Below are 19413 nucleotides of genomic sequence, written 5' to 3'. Positions count from 1 at the left end.
AGCTTCAGAGCTCACAACACCTTCTTCGACAGTGCCAAGAATCCATATTCGAAGCCAAAGATCTCTTCCGATCGATTTTGGAGCCATCAGCAGTGCAGTTATTACTCATGCATTCTATACAACAAAGAGCAAATTTTTTCACAGATGTGTCTTGATTGTGAAGCTATTTCTGGGCTGCCCTGTCTGGAAGAAGCCCTTGACTGCTTTAGGGAGGTTGGTCTTCTGCCGTTCGTTACGGACAAGGAACACTGGAATGAAGAACTGCTGCTACAATTCTACGCTACACTTCATATTCGTGGCTACAACAGGGATCCGAAGACATGGATTCTTGAGTGGATGACAGGAGATGTGCCTCATGAAGCCAAAGCTCAAGACATCATTGAGCTTACTTCCCTGCCCACTCCAGGCGAGTTCTATGAGCCTGGTTGTTAGTGTCATCTCGATGAACTGCAGAGTATCTTCCAGAGGCCCGAGCCAAATATGAGTGAGATGCTAAGTATGATGAAGCCATTGCCTTCTAATACTGAATACCCCAAAGAGTTCTTTGTCAATGACCTCGAGTACTTCCCCCACACTGTTCATCATATTCGGAGGCGCACTCTCTGGCCAATCAAAGGACACTCTTCCGAAGCCAAACTGGAAGGAGCCATGAAGACTTTGGTGTTTTATATCATCCATGGCATGAGATTCAATACCTAGGACTTCTTCATCAGACAACTTGTTGCGTCAGGGATTGATCTGTTTGGCCTCAAGTTTTATGATCCATGGGTGATGCACCTGATGAAACTTCACTCTACTATTGACTATCAACCCTCAGCACGCAACCATCTCATCTTTCTGCCTGAGGTTGATCTGTCCATTGAAGCCATCTACCCAGAGCCTGCCAAGCAACCTCTATATCTTCACAATGTTAATCATCAAAGCTTCACACAACAAATAGAAGGAATTCATGTCCCCAATGCTGCCACTCCCTCCTATCCTCTGGCTGGCAATATGCGTGTTCCCCATCGTGCAAACACCGAAGCCACTGACAGTACTATTCCCCAAAGGCCTCGGAAGCGTTCTCGTGTACTCAATGACCGGGAGCTTCTTGTGGCCTTACATCAGAAGTAGGATAGGCATCATGACTGGCTCAAGCGTCAGATGCAGAGTATCTTGGTGGATGTCAATCACATTCAAAATATGGCCACCCAGAACTCGTTCGTTGCCCATGAAGCCTATCGGCGGTCCTGGAAGAGTCGCACGCTGCTATGCTCTGAAGACGATCTTCGCGAAGATGGCTTCACTGAGGGCTTCAAGTTTGATTCTAGGCCTCCCCAAAATGCAAGCTGGTGCCACACACCCTCAATTGAAGATTCTGAGTGTTCATCTTTGGCTGCAACTGTTGTTGCGAGAGTCGTCGATGAAGAAGATGATGCCACTTCACCAACCATGGCTTCTCTGCATCTTGACACTTCATCAGGCCCACCTGCACCGCCGGACTCGAACGTCGACCCTGCTCCTTCATCTACTCCTGATGGCAACGAGTAGATGCTCTATGTCTTCCAACCTTTTTGGTCATACTGATAAAAGGGGGAGAAGTATATGAGTTGATAGTCTTCAAGCGGGTCCTTATGTGATGAGGACATCAATACAATTGTTACACCCACAGCCCCTGCTGCTATACATACTGGACCAATTACTAGAGCTCGTGCACGCCAACTAAATTACCAGGTACTTTCGTTTCTTGGTAATGATTCTAATGTTCATAAGAATATGATGCTGCCTAAATTGGATACATTTGTTTTGCTTACAAATGAAGGGCCTGGCTTGGAGAAGGATGAACATTGGAGCAAGAACAAGCATGGAGATGATGGCATGCGCAAGGGAAACAAGAACGGAGTTACAAGTGATGATTTCAGGACTTTGAAGCCACCATAATGGGTGCATCAAGCCTTGGACGAAATATACAAGACGCCACTTCATAAATTTCGTCCCGAGGCTATTTTAGGTGCTGCGTCACCTTATTATTGGGCCAGGCCCATGTAATTTCGAAATACATAAGTATAGGCTATTTTTAGAGTCCGTATGTGTGGGGAAACAAGAGATAGGGTTGATTTCGGACCCCTCCACCAAGGGCCACGAAATTCCCCCCCTCTTCCTCCATATATACAGCCCTTAGGGCATCGTTTAGACTTTGGGTTTTGTTTAGATTAAAAGTTCGCCATAGCTGCAACTTCGCGTACTTAGTTTGTGTTCAACGACCAGACAAAGGCGTCACAGAACCCCACCTTGATCAATAAAGCTTTCATCTTATATTCGCAATATCCAGATTGCAATCTTAGTTTCTTGCTTGTTCTTCGTTTGCTCGCAGGAAACAGACCCTCGTGGTCAGGTTGATCGTGCTCCGGCGTGGTCAATAACCTCTCGGAGTTGGTTTAGCGATTGCTAAGGCGCGACGTCCTCGCACGTTCGTAGTCGGATCGTCAAAGTCGACTTCCACCAAAGCGAAATCCACCATCTCATCGAAAGACGGGACACCTCCGCCTCTATCAAGTGGTATCAGATTTCCAGGTTGCTCGGTGAGATTTTACAGTTTTTCGTAGTTTAGATCGAGTCTGTTCTTCATACCTATAGTCCACGAAAAAGCCAAAAAAAATTAGGGTTAGTTCATCCCATCCGAACCAATCTGAGCCTTGCATAATCTTTTCTGTATTTGCTTTGTTGAATTTGCGGTTGCATCGTCGTGTTCAGTTGCTGGTCTTAGCGTCTAGTCTTTTAGAGTTTCGAGTTCTGTTCACAAGTTGTCACGCCGTCGCCGCACCATCATCATCGCCCCTGCCATCTACCACCACCGCTCCGAATCCGTATCCATATACCACCACCAATCCGTGTCCATATACCACCACCGATCCATATCCATATACTACCACCGCTGCCATATACCACCACCATATATCCACCACCAATCCGAGTTCCTTGCTTATTAGGTTTGTTTTCGGGATCAATCTAGATTCCGATTCGTGTTTCCTTGCCGGAGTAGGTTTCGGAAAAAAAAAATTCGAACAAATTTCTGGCTATCCTATTTTTAGGTGTTTCTGAGTGTTTTGAGACAGGTGCCATTATAGGAAGTTTTTTTTGACCCGTTTCCAGTTTTTGGGTCCGGGCAGTCAAAAAAAAAAAATTGGTCAAAAAAATTTCGTGCCCATCCTGTCAGTTTGAGCTAAGAAGAGTTTTGAGACACTCGCCATTATAGTGATTTTTCGCCAAAAAAAAAAAGCAGCGCAAAAAAAAAAGAGCGCAAAAAAAAAGAGCGCAAAAAAAAATTTCCAGAGTGTGCTTTTCCCTTGTTTACGTGCCGCGCCGTGATTTTGTTAGTGTTCTAGGCTCGCGTCTCTAGCACAGTCTAGCCTAGGACCAGCACAGTACCGTCGTTGAGCTTTATTCAACTTTGCATCTCTGAATTGATTATTGCTGACCCTTTTTGCTACCATACTATAAGCCTTCCCAGCTCCACATACATCTACGTCGTGTGTTCGACTCTCCCTGGTAATCGCTCTATCCAAGCTTTGAGAGTTTTTGACTACAACGGTTGCCGATCACCGCCTGCTGCTGGGTAAGAACTGGTAAGAATTTGAGATTTGCTTGACGGATTTGTGACACCCACCACCACCACTTGTTCGTAGTCTGTAGGATCATATTCTTGTGTGTTTCTATTGCTGCTAACCATGCCAGGATCACAAGCCGACGAGATTGACTGGGAGAATTTATCGAACAAGGAGCTTCATGATAAGTTTCAGCAAATGATGACTGAACAGGTGCAAGATGTGCTGAACAATTTTGAAGAGGCCATGGAGAAGATCACTGGCTTTGAGAAGACGTTCGAAACAAAGCTCGATAACAAGTTTAATGAATTGCTCGCGCGTCTTCCACCACCACCACCCGCTGCACCTAACACACCTCTCCAACAACAACAACAACGACTACCTCCACGTCGCGAAGCAGACCTCCGCCGAGCAAGCCGTGTTCCTCTTGCGTTTGGCCAAACTGTTGGTGCTGCTGTTGATACTTCTGTGGCTCCTGCTGCTGATGCGGAGGAGGATGATTATGTGGGAGATTATGAGGATGAGGTTGATCAAAATCAACACTACGTGCAGCCACCTGTACCACCACCAGCAGGTCGACCTCAGGTATATATTCGTAATGGTAGGCCTGCACCACCACCTCAGGTACGAGATGATGTCCATATTCCTAAACCGAAATTGAATATTCCACCATTTGAGGGTAGATATGTTCCTGATATATATCTTACTTGGGAGTTAGAAACTGAACAACGATTTACATGTTTACAATATCCTGAGGAGAGACGAGTTGCTGCTGCCGTTTGTGCTTTCACTAGTTTTGCATGTGTATGGTGGTCTGAACATTGTAGATTATATCCTATTCCAACTACTTGGGCTGCTTTGAAAACTGCTATGCGTACGCGTTGGGTTCCACCATATTATCAACGTGAATTGCTTCAAAAATTGCAGCGTTTAAGACAAGGGAAAAATTCTGTAGAAGAATATTATCAGGAATTACAAACTGGCATGATTAGATGTGGTATTGTTGAGGAGAATGAAGCTATGCTTGCACGTTTTCTAGGTGGATTAAATAGAGAGATTCAAACCATTCTAGACTATAAGGAGTATACTAATATCACTCGTTTATTCCATCTTGCTTGTAAAGCTGAACGTGAAGTGCAGGATCGACAAGCATTGGGGCGAACTAATTTTTCTGCAGGCCGACCTTCATCATGGACACCACGTGCATCTTCTACTTCAACTGCACCAGCACCTCCATCAGGTGCCACCTCCAGCCGTGATACAAGAAAACAGGCACAACCACCATTATCTGCCAAGAGCGCACCTGCGGGGCCTACACAGCGTTCTTCTTCTTCCATGGCATCAACAGGGCACACAAGTGATATTATTTGTCGTCGTTGTAAGGGAGGAGGTCATTATGCGAGAGAATGCAAATCTCCGCGTGTGATGATTGCTACCGCGGATGGTGGATATGAGTCCGCTAGTGACTATGATGAGGAGACTTTGGCTCTTATTACACGTGAAGAACATGGTGGAGATGATTCTGATAATGAGACGCAATACATGGCTCCTGAAGACGCTGACAGGTATGAATGTTTAGTTGCTCAACGTGTTTTGAGTGTGCAGATCACACAAGCTGAGCAAAATCAGAGGCACAATTTGTTCCATACCAAGGGAGTTGTGAAGGAACGTTCTGTGCGCGTCATCATAGACGGAGGGAGCTGCAACAACTTGGCTAGCATGGAGGTGGTGGAGAAGCTTTCTCTCACCACAAGACCACATCCACATCCTTACTACATCCAATGGTTCAACAACAGCGGCAAGGTTAAGGTAACACGTACTATTCGTGTGCATTTTAGTATATCTACATATGCTGATTATGTTGATTGTGATGTGGTACCTATGCAAGCATGTTCCTTATTACTTGGTAGACCATGGCAATTTGATAAAAATTCTGTACACCATGGTAGAAACAATCACTATACTCTTGTTCATAAGGATAAAAATATTACTTTGCTTCCTATGACTCCTGATTCCATTTTGAAAGATGATATTAATAGAGCTAATAAAGCAAAACAGGAGACGAATAAGAGTGAAAATCAGATTGTGGCAAAAGAATTTGAGCAACAAATGAAGCCTAATAATAAACCATCTAGTGTTGCTTCTGAAATTAAATTGAAAAGTGCATGTTTATTTGCCACCAAATCTGATATTGATGAGCTAGATTTCAGCAAATCTGTTTGCTATGCTTTTGTGTGCAAAGAGGCATTATTTTCATTCGAGGACGTGCCTTCCTCTTTGCCTCCTGTTGTCACTAACATTTTGCAGGAGTTCGCTGACGTCTTTCCACAAGACGTGCCACCGGGATTATCGCCTATTCGAGGGATTGAGCATCAGATTGACTTAATTCCCGGTGCTTCACTGCCAAACCGTGCACCATACCGTACCAATCCAGAGGAGACGAAGGAGATTATGCGTCAAGTACAAGAGCTTCTCGACAAAGGTTATATACGCGAATCCCTTAGTCCTTGTGTTGTTCCTATTATTCTAGTGCCGAAAAAGGATGGTACATCACGTATGTGTGTTGATTGTAGAGGCATTAATAATATTACTATTCGTTATCGTCATCCTATTCCTAGGCTAGATGATATGCTTGATGAATTGAGTGGCTCTACAATATTCTCCAAAGTTGATTTACGTAGTGGATACCATCAAATTCGTATGAAATTGGGAGATGAATGGAAAACAGCATTCAAAACTAAGTTTGGATTATATGAGTGGTTAGTCATGCCTTTTGGGTTAACTAATGCACCTAGTACTTTCATGAGATTAATGAACGAAGTTTTACATGCTTTCATTGGACGATTTGTGGTAGTTTACTTTGATGACATATTGATTTATAGCAGATCTTTGGAAGAACATTTGGAACATTTACGTGCTGTTTTTATTGCTCTACGTGATGCACGTTTGTTTGGTAACCTTGGGAAGTGCACCTTTTGCACCGACCGAGTATCTTTTCTTGGCTATGTTGTTACTCCACAGGGAATTGAAGTTGATAAAGCCAAGATTGAAGCTATTGAGAGTTGGCCGCAACCCAACACGGTCACACAAGTGAGGAGTTTTCTTGGCCTCGCTGGATTCTATAGGCGTTTTGTGAGAGATTTCAGCACCATTGCTGCACCTCTCAATGAGCTTACAAAGAAAGATGTGCCTTTTCTTTGGGGTACCGCACAGGAAGAAGCCTTCACGGTATTGAAAGATAAGTTGACACATGCTCCTTTACTCCAGCTTCCTGATTTTAATAAGACTTTTGAGCTTGAATGTGATGCTAGTGGAATTGGATTAGGAGGTGTGTTATTACAAGATGGCAAACCTGTTGCATACTTTTCTGAAAAATTGAGTGGGCCTAGTCTGAATTATTCTACTTATGATAAAGAATTATATGCTCTTGTTCGGACTTTAGAAACATGGCAACATTATTTATGGCCCAAAGAATTTGTTATACATTCTGATCATGAATCTTTGAAACATATTAAAAGTCAAGCTAAACTGAATCGTAGACATGCTAAATGGGTTGAATTCATTGAGACTTTCCCTTATGTCATTAAACACAAGAAGGGAAAAGAAAATGTTATTGCTGATGCATTGTCTCGTCGCTATACTATGCTTTCACAACTTGACTTCAAAATATTTGGTTTGGAGACCATCAAAGATCAATATGTGCATGATGCTGATTTTAAAGATGTAATGCAGAATTGTAAAGAAGGAAGAATGTGGAACAAGTTTGTTGTTAACGATGGATTTGTGTTTCGTGCTAACAAGCTATGCATTCCAGCTAGCTCCGTTCGTATTTTGTTGTTACAGGAGGCGCATGGAGGAGGATTAATGGGACACTTTGGCGTGAAGAAGACGGAGGACGTACTTGCTACACATTTCTTTTGGCCAAAGATGAGACGGGATGTTAAGCGTTTTATTGCTCGCTGCACTACATGTCAAAAAGCTAAGTCACGACTCAATCCTCATGGTTTATATATGCCTTTGCCTGTACCTAGTGTTCCTTGGGAGGATATATCTATGGACTTTGTTTTAGGTTTACCTCGAACAAAGAAGGGGAGGGATAGCATATTTGTTGTCGTGGATAGATTCTCGAAAATGGCACACTTTATACCATGTCATAAAAGCGATGATGCTGTTAATGTTGCTGATTTGTTCTTTCGTGAAATTATTCGCTTGCATGGTGTGCCAAATACTATTGTTTCAGATCGTGATACTAAATTTCTTAGCCACTTTTGGAAATGTTTATGGGCTAAGTTGGGGACTAAACTGCTTTTTAGTACTACTTGTCACCCCCAAACTGATGGACAAACTGAAGTAGTCAATAGAACGTTGTCTACTATGCTTAGGGCTGTTTTGAAGAATAATAAGAAAATGTGGGAGGAAGGCTTGCCTCATATTGAATTTGCTTATAATCGTTCATTGCATTCTACTACTAAGATGTGCCCTTTTGAAGTTGTGTATGGTTTCCTACCTCGTGCACCTATTGATTTGTTGCCTCTTCCATCTTTGGAGAAGGTTAATTTTGATGCTAAACAACGTGCTGAATTGATTTTAAAAATGCATGAGTTAACTAAGGAAAACATTGAGCGCATGAATGCTAAATATAAACTTGCTGGAGATAAGGGTAGAAAACATGTTGTGTTTGCACCTGGAGATCTTGTTTGGTTACATTTGCGTAAGGATAGATTTCCTGATTTGCGCAAATCAAAGTTAATGCCACGTGCTGATGGTCCCTTTAAGGTGTTAGAGAAAATAAATGATAATGCATATAAACTTGAGCTGCCTGCAGATTTTGGGGTTAGTCCCACTTTTAACATTGCAGATTTGAAGCCTTATTTGGGTGAGGAAGATGAACTTCCGTCGAGGACGACTTCATTTCAAGAAGGGGAGGATGATGAGGACATCAATACAATTGTTACAGCCACAACCCCTGCTGCTATACATACTGGACCAATTACTAGAGCTCGTGCACGCCAACTAAATTACCAGGTACTTTCGTTTCTTGGTAATGATTCTAATGTTCATGAGAATATGATGCTGCCTAAATTGGATACATTTGTTTTGCTTACAAATGAAGGGCCTAGCTTGGAGAAGGATGAACATTGGAGCCAGAACAAGCATGGAGATGATGGCATGCGCAAGGGAAACAAGAACAGAGTTACAAGTGATGATTTCAGGACTTTGAAGCCACCATAATGGGTGCATGAAGCCTTGGACGAAATATACAAGATGCCACTTCATAAATTTCGTCCCGAGGCTATTTTAGGTGCTGCGTCACCTTATTATTGGGCCAGTCCCATGTAATTTCGAAATACATAAGTATAGGCTATTTTTAGAGTCCGTATGTGTGGGGAAACAAGAGATGGGGTTGATTTCGGACCCCTCCACCAAGGGCCACGAAATTCCCCCCCTCTTCCTCCATATATACAGCCCTTAGGGCATCGTTTAGACTTTGGGTTTTGTTTAGATTAAAAGTTCGCCATAGCTGCAACTTCGCGTACTTCGTTTGTGTTCAACGACCAGACAAAGGCGTCACAGAACCCCACCTTGATCAATAAAGCTTTCATCTTATATTCGCAATATCCAGATTGCAATCTCAGTTTCTTGCTTGTTCTTCGTTTGCTCGCAGGAAACAGACCCTCGTGGTCAGGTTGATCGTGCTCCGGCGTGGTCAATAACCTCTCGGAGTTGGTTTAGCGATTGCTAAGGCGCGACGTCCTCGCACGTTCGTAGTCGGATCGTCAAAGTCGACTTCCACCAAAGCGATATCCATCATCTCATCGAAAGACGGGACACCTTTGCCTCTATCATTATGGGTGGTTGCTTTATTTTTGCTAAAGCCTTTACAACTCTCGTCTACAACTTTATTCTGCTACCATGTGATGCGATGATAAATTCCGCATGAAGCCATTCCGCAGACATCCATTTTTCACTATGCATGTCATTATCTTCATTATCCCTTTATATGCATGTTGAATTGTCTTCATAAGCTGAAGAGGATCTCCACAAAGAAAAACCTGCCATGTGCATTTGCATTCCAAAGCAAACTTCTTATATGCACATCTTTAGGGGGAGCCTTTGCTACTTATGAAGACAATACCTTAATTCTTAAACTTTCACATACTTTTATCCCCGTTGAAAACTTCAACCGGTTTGTCATCAATCACCAAAAAGGGGGAGATTGTAAGTGCATCTAGTGCCACCCTTAGTTGGTTTTGGAGTATTGACGATAAACGTGGTTGAGGGACTAATGTGTTTGTGAGAATTGCAGGATAACACATGTAGTACCCTTATTGATTCGATTTACCTACCAGAGATGACCCCTAAAAATGTGTGAAGACATTGAAGACAATGGTGATCTGGGAAAATATTCACAGTGAAGATTATGACATGAGAAGACATCGCATGAAGACTATGGAGTGCAAAGACATAGTTGTTTCATAGTTTCCCTTTCTTCTTTGTTGAGTCATAGGAACCACCGTATTGTTAATTGGGGTCCAAGTGAACAAAGTCAGAATGACTGATGTGATGCTCAACCAAATCCTATGTCTTCGAGCGAAGAAAATGAGAGAAAATCTTATCCAAAGCTGGATGAGTCAGCTTTACTTGTAGCCCAAGTCAAGCAGTCACGTGTGTTTGAAATCTGACCGTTAGACACATGTCAATTCCTTAGTGACCCAGGGTCATTTTGGACAAATGAGGTCGGGTTGCCTCCTGGCTATAAATAGCCCACCCCTACACGCGACCCGACCCGAATGGATCAAGTCTCTGTGCTTAAGTGTCATCCCTGGATCGGTATGCTGACACACACATTACTCGAAGGATTTATAACAGAGGTAAATCACATGTATAAAGTAACGTAAAATAGTACTGCCTCAATCCAAATAGCGGAAGTAACAAGGTTGTGGATTCCCATCAACACCAACGGCAAAGTTGAGTGTAGAAATCATAACCCTAATGTATCACTTACTCGTCGTAAGGATCCTGCAACATGAGACGTTGCAGCCACAAAGGGTCAGTACATTAAATGTACTGGCAAATTCACACCATAGAGAATTGATGAACAATGGCTATCACTACATGCATATATGGCTGGTGGAAAAGCTCTATGGTTATAAGGTTTTTGTGAAAAGCCAATTTTTCCCTACTGCAAAGGAATATATTTTCTTTAACTATCAAGGTGGTTGTTAAACATTGAGAGTGTAGACACCCTCTCAATCCCAGTTAAACATCATCATTAAAACCCAACAAGATTAATTAAAGTCACATGATGAGATTCACATGATAATCCAAGTACTAGATACTCAAGACGTCCATAACCGGGGACATAGCTAATCATGATTAGTTTATACACTCTGCAGAGGTTTGCGCACTTATCCCCACAAGACTCGATCTCCTTCGTTGGATTTCTCGCACTACATGGTTTTTGAGAACCGGATGACCGAGACATAGTCTTTCAGAAGCGCTAGCACCTTACGATCGGGTAGACAGTGCCAACCTACATCCCCTACATCTGCTAGTCTACCACTATAAGAGTACGCACGACTTAGTCAACTATGCTAGAGCCCGTAGTAGCTTCTGGCTGCACACAGAAGTTTCTAGTATGAATAATCTCATGATCCCTTTGAGTCTAGGTGGCGGTCCATAAAGAAAAACAGGCAATCACTGGAATACCCAGGTGCCTCAATCCACCCAGATGTGTGTTAAAGTTGCCACCTTAAGTAAACCATTAATTAACAATCTCACATCTGTCATGGATACACTCACCGAATCCACCTCTACTAGCATAGCATGGCATAATGAGCAAACGTAGAAGTAACTCCCAAGTGTTTGATAATAAAACAGGTAATAGGTACTACCTCATCTACTTACCAAATCCCACATATTAATCAGATCCTAATCATGCAATTGTTTGAGGATTGATCTAATGCAATAAAAACTGGGTAGTAAAGAGGTATGATCAAAGTGTGAACTTGCCTGCAATGTTGATGAAGATGATTCACACTCATAACTCTTGATAGGTCTACTCTTCACACTCCGGTCAATCTATCGTAAGCAATCAATAGTAACCACACATAAGCAATCACTCAAAAGATCGGAAAGAACGAGGAAGACAATTCAGAAAACATCAATACCAAGCAAATAACTCTTGCAACATAAAACAATTTCTAACAGTACCAAAATTATGTGAATTTGGCCTTATTAGAAAGTTTAGGTCAAGAGCTTCGATTTGCAAAAAGAATCAACTCAAACGGAGTTACGAAACTCAAGTTACGATCAAACGAAGTTTGAATTCAAAACTGGTCTAATCAAATTTTAAACTTTCAAAAACATGTTTAAGTTGATTAACTGGGTAGAGGGGATCATAATGAAGAAGTGGGCATTGGTTTTGTTGGATTTGGACTAACGAGCAAAAAGATGTGGTTGTTTGAAAAACAGGGGCCAATCTGTAAATAAAAATATTAACAAACGAGTCCCTGGTGGAAAACTAAAATAAAAGAAAAAATCCTACCAAACGAATGTTCACTACGAAAACCTAATGAACGGATTCGTTCGTTGCGGAGAGATAAGCAGCGAACGTTCGCTAAAGAAACTTAACCTAAAAAGATTGAACCGATCTAAACCGAGACTAAAAACAAAAAGAACCGGGATGGGTGTTCGGCGGTTTATACCGGTCGGGGTGGTTTTCTTCGAAAAACCGTCAACGGCGGTTTTCGGCGGCAGCGGTAGATCGGCGACGGCGGTGCGCGGGCAGGGCGAGGCGCGGGGAATGGCGGCGCGAGCTAGGCGGCGCGGCAGCGGCGAGCGGCGGCTATGGCGGCGCGGGCGGCGCGAAGCGAGAGGAGGCGAGGTGGGGCTCCAGGCTGCGCTATTTATAGGCGTGGGAGGCATGGAGGAGGGGGCGGGGTCGAGGCGGCGGGGAGAGGCCGGGCGGAGCACGACTGCGGCGCTGGCGTGATGGCTCGGGACTTCGTCCCGAGCTCGGGGGCGACGAGGTGGTGGGCTGGGCCGCGGCCTGGCCTGGGAGCTGGGCCGGCCCAGTCGGAGGGAAGTGTTTTCCTTTTTTTAAACGTTTAGCAGACAAAAGAAATAATAAAATGATAATGAAATAAAAACAAACTATAGGCATATAATATATCAAAATTTTCAGAAAAAGATTGTCTACAACGTGAACATTTTCCTAGCATTAAATAAAATTCACACAAATTCAGATAATTCAAAGAGTGCTACTGCCCTACTATAATCAAATAAACATCATTTTAAGAATACCAAAATGACCTCAAATTTATTTATCTCCAATTTTCTGATGTAGGGAATCATGTTACCCTATTTTCCATGTATTTTGTTTTTGGAGAAAAATAATTTGAATAAAACCCAAATAACTCCAAATTGAAAAATAATTTCCAAAAGGACTTTGAACTGATCCTTTTAACTTCCAACTCATATTTCATATATTTTGAAGAAGTCATTTTATCTTCTCTCGTGAAAATCATTGAGTTGCATAAAGTTTCAGAATTTGAAATATTTTCAAATGAAATTCAAATATTTTGAACACCCCTTTTCATTTAAATAAATGGAAGAAGTCATGTCATTTTCTCTCCGGGGTTTTGTGATGAAAAGTATTTGAATTCATGTAGATCAGAAAGCAAAGTGAAAGTTTTGGGAAAGTCATTTTATTCCCTCTCATTTAACTTTCAAAAGGATTCAAATTCACTCACTTTCAGTCAATCAAACAAACTATCTATTTAATATAACATTCCAAAATTTAGAATTTTGGGATGTTACAAACCTACCACCCTTAAAATGAATCTCGTCCTCGAGATTCGGAGAGGCTAGCAAGAAAAGGTTAGGGTTTGGGGGTCTCCTCGAAATCCATCAATTGTCACAGGAGGGGGTTTGGGTGCTACCACCCTTAGAAGCATGGTTACAGTTCCATCAAAACTCATATACTTCATCCATATTGTTAACAGTGTTTGTCTTCTCAGATCTTCAGGATAATTCCTTCTCTGGGATCTTCTGGTAGCGGCATAACCTTTACCACAATACTTATGTCCTTTCATCTTGGTAAGGTTATTCTAAGATTGGGTCTTCTTAGTTGATGGGTCTGGCGCCAAAACTAAACAACTATCGACATCTCATGGTAGTCATCCATTTATGGTTTCTCCTGCATGGAATGGGTCTAGGCTTCTTTCTCACCGTATGTCCTACGATTGGCAACAGCTGCTTTGTACAAGGGAAAATGATTATACCATTCTATGGTTTAAACAAGGTTTAATATCGTATCTCTCTAGTATAGGTAAGTCACTCATATTTACCATCCCATATAGCAAGGCGTAACAAGAGTAAGTCAGTATGGTGATCAATCCATCCCGCAACCAAATCATTACTTTGTATATGGTTTAGCGAATCTCGCATTCTAACACTCGATCATCCTCACAAGCATTGCAGAATTTCTCTTGTCGACAAACCAAGGTTCGGATAAATCCATCGATTCTGCAAGCCAAACAAACATCTGTCGTTCCTTCACAACTCTCAGGTTTTTCGTAAAACTCCTATAAAATCGTCGGTTGATAAATGTAACTCCTTCTTCCAGGGTTTTTCCTTCAGCAGGAATGTGCTTGCTTCTTGGCAGGTCCTGGGGCCTGTGGGTTATGGCCCATCTCATCACTTGTAGTCCTTGAACTTATCATCGGGCAACTGATCATTATTCCAACTTCCTAGTATTCTTAAATCCATCCAATTGTACTGCCTTCCTTCCTTCTATTGGCACCAAACTAGGACTTGATTACTCGGACTCATCATGGAGTTATAATCGTTCCATAATACCAACATCATACCTCCTTTATATCCAATAGTAATTCATCTCTTCATCCTCGTGGGTTATCCACATACTGAGATAAAAACTTATACTTATGAAGTCCATACTCCACTTCATGGAACATCATTATCCTTTCCAGGGTCAAGTGTCCTTACATGGGAATATTGGCCATCTCTGCATGGCACTTCTTCAACTGGGAAACGTGAAACACATCCTGAACTCCTGACAGTCCTTCGGGTGACTCCAACTTGTTGGCCACTTCTCCCATACGCTTCAAAACTCGGTATGGTCCTACAAATCTCGAGGCTAACTTTCCCTTAACTCCAATTTGTTTAACTCCTCGCAGAGGGGACACACGAAGACATGCTCTCTCTCCAATTTCATAGACTACCTCCTTGCATTTTTTTAGTCTGCATAACTCTTTTGCCTGGACTGAGCTACCTTCAGTCTATATCGAATCAACTTAACATTCTCTTCTGACTCCTTGATCACATTTGGTCCAAACAACTGACGGTCTCCAACTTCATCCCACATACTCTTGGGGTATCACACATATCGAGACAAAACTCGTATTCATTTTGTCCGAAATCCACTCAGTGGGGTATCCTTATCTTTTCCAGGGGTCAAGGGTTCTTACAGGGTACTACCACCCTTAAAATGCACAAATCTTCCATAGACCATATTTCTCATATCCTCAAAAATGGTCAAAATCCTTCTTCATAGAGTAACAACTCATAAAATCCATATCAGTACCAATGATGCTAACTTTATTCACTCTCAATTGATTACATTCTCTCGCTTTTCCATTACATGTCTCAACTCAACACCTCAATATAAAAGAAAATGTTCTCACTTCTACTACTCCATTTCTTTTGTTGCAAACTCACTATCTAGCACAAGTCTCCTTCTCCTTGGGGCATCCTCTGGCAAAGTGCCCTGCTCTATTACAACGAAAACATATTACTTCTGACAAGTCTTGAGGTTTCCTTTTTGGGCAACTGCTGAGGTAGTGCCCTGACTCCTTGCACCTGTAATAGGTGATATGACTTAGGTCCTTCCTGGTATCAGATCTACTTCTCTTCCTGGACTTTTCTGTTCCAATCATGGATTCTATTTCTTGTGGGTCATATTCTACTTCCTCCGTCGGGAATTCTACTAGATCCCCATTCAAACAATTTTGGGAGATGTGTCCTTTTTCTCCACATGAATAGCAAGACTTAGTGCAGGGTTTACTCGTGTCCTCTTTAGGTGTGTCCTCCACATCTTCTTTCATCACGGGTTCTTCTAAAATTTCCATAAGGGCTCCTTTCTTTACTTCTTTCTTCTGTTGTATGGTTCTTCGTACCATGGGGTAAATGTGACACTGAGTACGATAGTGGGTAGTCCCTTCACACAAGAAACAAGTAATCTGCCTGGTTGGGCATTCTTCAGCTGGGTGACTTCCTTCACAATTAGGGCATTCATCCTTGTGTTCTTTGTGGGTGTGTCCTATTTCTCCCCAAATCTTGCATGCACAAGGTTTCTTCATATCCTTTCCATAAGGCTTCAACTTCTGGGACACAAGATTAGATCTTTGTAGAGTCAACTTAAATTCTTTCCAAGTGCTTACTCCTTGCCATCCTATCATGGTTTGGTACATCCTCCACCAAGTAGCAGCACCTCTTTCAAAACTCTGAAGAGCATGTTGGGTCATATCATTTCCAACTATAGGGTTATTCTCCATGTGATCCTCCATGTTCTGAATCCATCGGTCTGTCCCCAATTGACTCATCGGTCCAGAAAATACAAGCTCATCTTCAATCATCCTCTATTGGGTCCAAGGGTTTGGGGTGAGATAAGAGAGATAGAGAGGGATTGATACAGGCAAAGGTGTCCCGTCTTTCGATGAGATAGTGGCTATCGTTTTAGAGGAAGTCGACTTTGACGATCTGACTACGAACGTGCGAGGACGTCGCGCCTTAGCAATCGCTAAACCAACTCCGAGGGGTTATTGACCACGCCGGAGCACGATCAACCTGACCACGAGGGCCTGTTTCCTGCGAGCAAACGAAGAACAAGCAAGAAACTGAGATTGCAATCTGGATATTGCGAATATAATATGAAAGCTTTATTGATCACGATGGGGTTCTATGACGTCTTGGTCTGGTCGTTGGACACAAACGAAGTACGCGAAGTTGCAGCTATGGCGAACTTTTAATCTAAACAAAACCCAAAGTCTAAACGACGCCCTATGGGCTGTATATATGGAGGAAGAGGGGGGAATTTTGTGGCCCTTGGAGGAGGGGTCCGAAACCAACCCTAACTCTTGTTTCCCCACACATACGGACTCTAATAACAGCCTATACTTAAGTATTTCGAAAATACATGGGCCTAGCCCAATAATAAGGTGATGCAGCACCTAAAATAGCCTCTGGACGAAATTTATGAAGTGGCATCTTGTATATTTCGTCCAAGGCTTCATGCACTCCTTATGGTGGCTTCAAAGTCCTGAAATCATCACTTGTAACTCCGTTCTGGATCCCCTTGCGCATGCCATCATCTCCACGCTTGAACTTGTTCCAAGGTTCATCTTTCTTGTCCAAGCTAGGCCCTTCATTTGTAAGCAACACAAATGTATCCAATTTAGGCAGCATCATATTCTCATGAACATTAGAATCGTTATCAAGAAACGAAAGTACCTGATAATTCAATTGGCGTGCGCGAGCTCTAGTAATTGGTCCAGTATGTATAGCAGCAGGGGCTGTGGGTGTAACAATGGTATTGATGTCCTCATCATCCTCCCCTTATTGAAATGAAGTCGTCCTCGATGAAAGTTCATCATCCTCACCCAAATAAGGCTTCAAATCTGCAATGTTAAAAGTGGGACTAACCCCAAAATTTGCAGGCAGCTCAAGTTTATATGCATTATCATTTATTTTCTCTAACACCTTAAAAGGACCATCAGCACGTGGCATTAGCTTTGATTGGCGCAAATTAGGAAATCTATCCTTACGCAAATGTAACCAAACAAGATCTCTAGGTGCAAACACAACATGTTTTCTACCCTTATCTCCAGCAAGTTTATATTTAGCATTCATACGCTCAATGTTTTCCTTACTTAACTCATGCATTTTTAAAATCAATTCAGCACGTTCTTTAGCATCAAAATTAACCTTGTCCAAAGATGGAAGAGGCAACAAATCAATAGGTGCACGAGGTAGGAAACCATACACAATTTCAAAAGGGCACATCTTAGTAGTAGAATGCAATGAACAATTATAAGAAAATTCAATATGAGGCAAGCATTCTTCCCACATTTTCTTGTTATTCTTCAAAACAGCCCTAAGCATAGTAGACAATGTTCTATTGACTACTTCAGTTTGTCCATCAGTTTGGGGGTGACAAGTAGTACTAAAAAGCAGCTTAGTCCCCAACTTAGCCCACAAACATCTCCAAAAGTGGCTATGAAATTTAGTATCACGATCTGAAACGATAGTATTTGGCACACCATGCAAGCGAATAATTTCACGAAAGAACAAATCAGCAACATTAACAGCAGCATCGCTTTTATGACATGGAATAAATGTGCCATTTTTGACAACCTATCCACGACAACAAATATGCTATCCCTCCCCTTCTTTGTTCAAGGTAAACCTAAAACAAAGTCCATAGATATATCCTCCCAAGGAACACTAGGTATAGGCATAAACCATGAGGATTGAGTCATGACTTAGCTTTTTGACATGTAGTGCAGCGAGCAACAAAACACTCAACATCCCGTCTCATCTTTGGCCAAAAGAAATGTGTAGCAAGTATATCCTCCGTCTTCTTGACGCCAAATTGTCCCATTAATCCTCCTCCATGCGCCTCCTGCAACAACAAAAGACAAACAGAGCTAGCTGGAATGCATAGCTTGTTAGCACGAAACACAAATCCATCGTTAAGAATGAACTTGTTCCAAGTTCTCCCTTCCTTACAATTCTGCAATACATCTTTAAATTCAGCATCATGCACATATTGATCTTTGATGGTCTCCAAACCAAATATTTTAAAGTCAAGTTGTGAAAGCATAGTATAACGACGAGACAATGCATCAGCAATAACATTTTCTTTACCATTCTTGTGTTTAATGACATAAGGAAAAGTCTCAATGAATTCAACCCATTTAGCATGTCTACGGTTCAGTTTTGCTTGACTTTTAATGTGTTTCAAAGATTCATGATCAGGATGTATAACAAATTCCTTGGGCCATAAATAATGTTGCCATGTTTCTAAGGTCCGAACAAGAGCATATAATTCTTTGTCATAAGTAGAATAGTTTAGACTAGGCCCACTCAATTTTTCGGAAAAGTATGCAACAGGTTTGCCATCTTGTAATAACACACCTCCTAATATAATTCCACTAGCATCACATTCAAGCTCAAAAGTCTTATTAAAATCAGGAAGTTGGAGTAAAGGAGCATGTGTCAACTTATCTTTCAATACCGTGAAGGCTTCTTCCTGTGCGGTACCCCAAACAAAAGGCACATTCTTCTATGTAAGCTCATTGAGAGGCGTAGCAATGGTTCTGAAATCTCTCACAAAACGCCAATAGAAACCAGCGAGGCCAAGGAAACTCCTCACTTGTGTGACTGTTTTGGGCTGCGGCCAACTCTCAATAGCTTCAATCTTGGCTTTATCAACTCCAATTCCCTGTGGAGTAACAACATAGCCAAGAAAAGATACTCGGTCGGTGCAAAAGGTGCACTTTCCAAGGTTACCAAACAAACATGCATCACGTAGAGCAATAAAAACAGCACGTAAATGTTCCAAATGTTCCTCCAAAGATGTTCTATAAATCAATATGTCATCAAAGTAAACTACCACAAATCGTCCGATGAAAGCACGTAAAACTTCGTTCATTAACCTCATGAAAGTACTAGGTGCATTAGTTAACCCAAAAGGCATGACTAACCACTCATATAATCCAAACTTAGTTTTAAATGCTATTTTCCA

This window comes from Triticum dicoccoides, chromosome 6A, assembly GCF_002162155.2.
Source record: "Triticum dicoccoides isolate Atlit2015 ecotype Zavitan chromosome 6A, WEW_v2.0, whole genome shotgun sequence".
Taxonomy (NCBI): Eukaryota; Viridiplantae; Streptophyta; class Magnoliopsida; order Poales; family Poaceae; genus Triticum; species Triticum dicoccoides.
The sequence above is the reverse complement of the archived record's forward strand: the minus strand, read 5'-3'. Positions refer to the sequence as shown.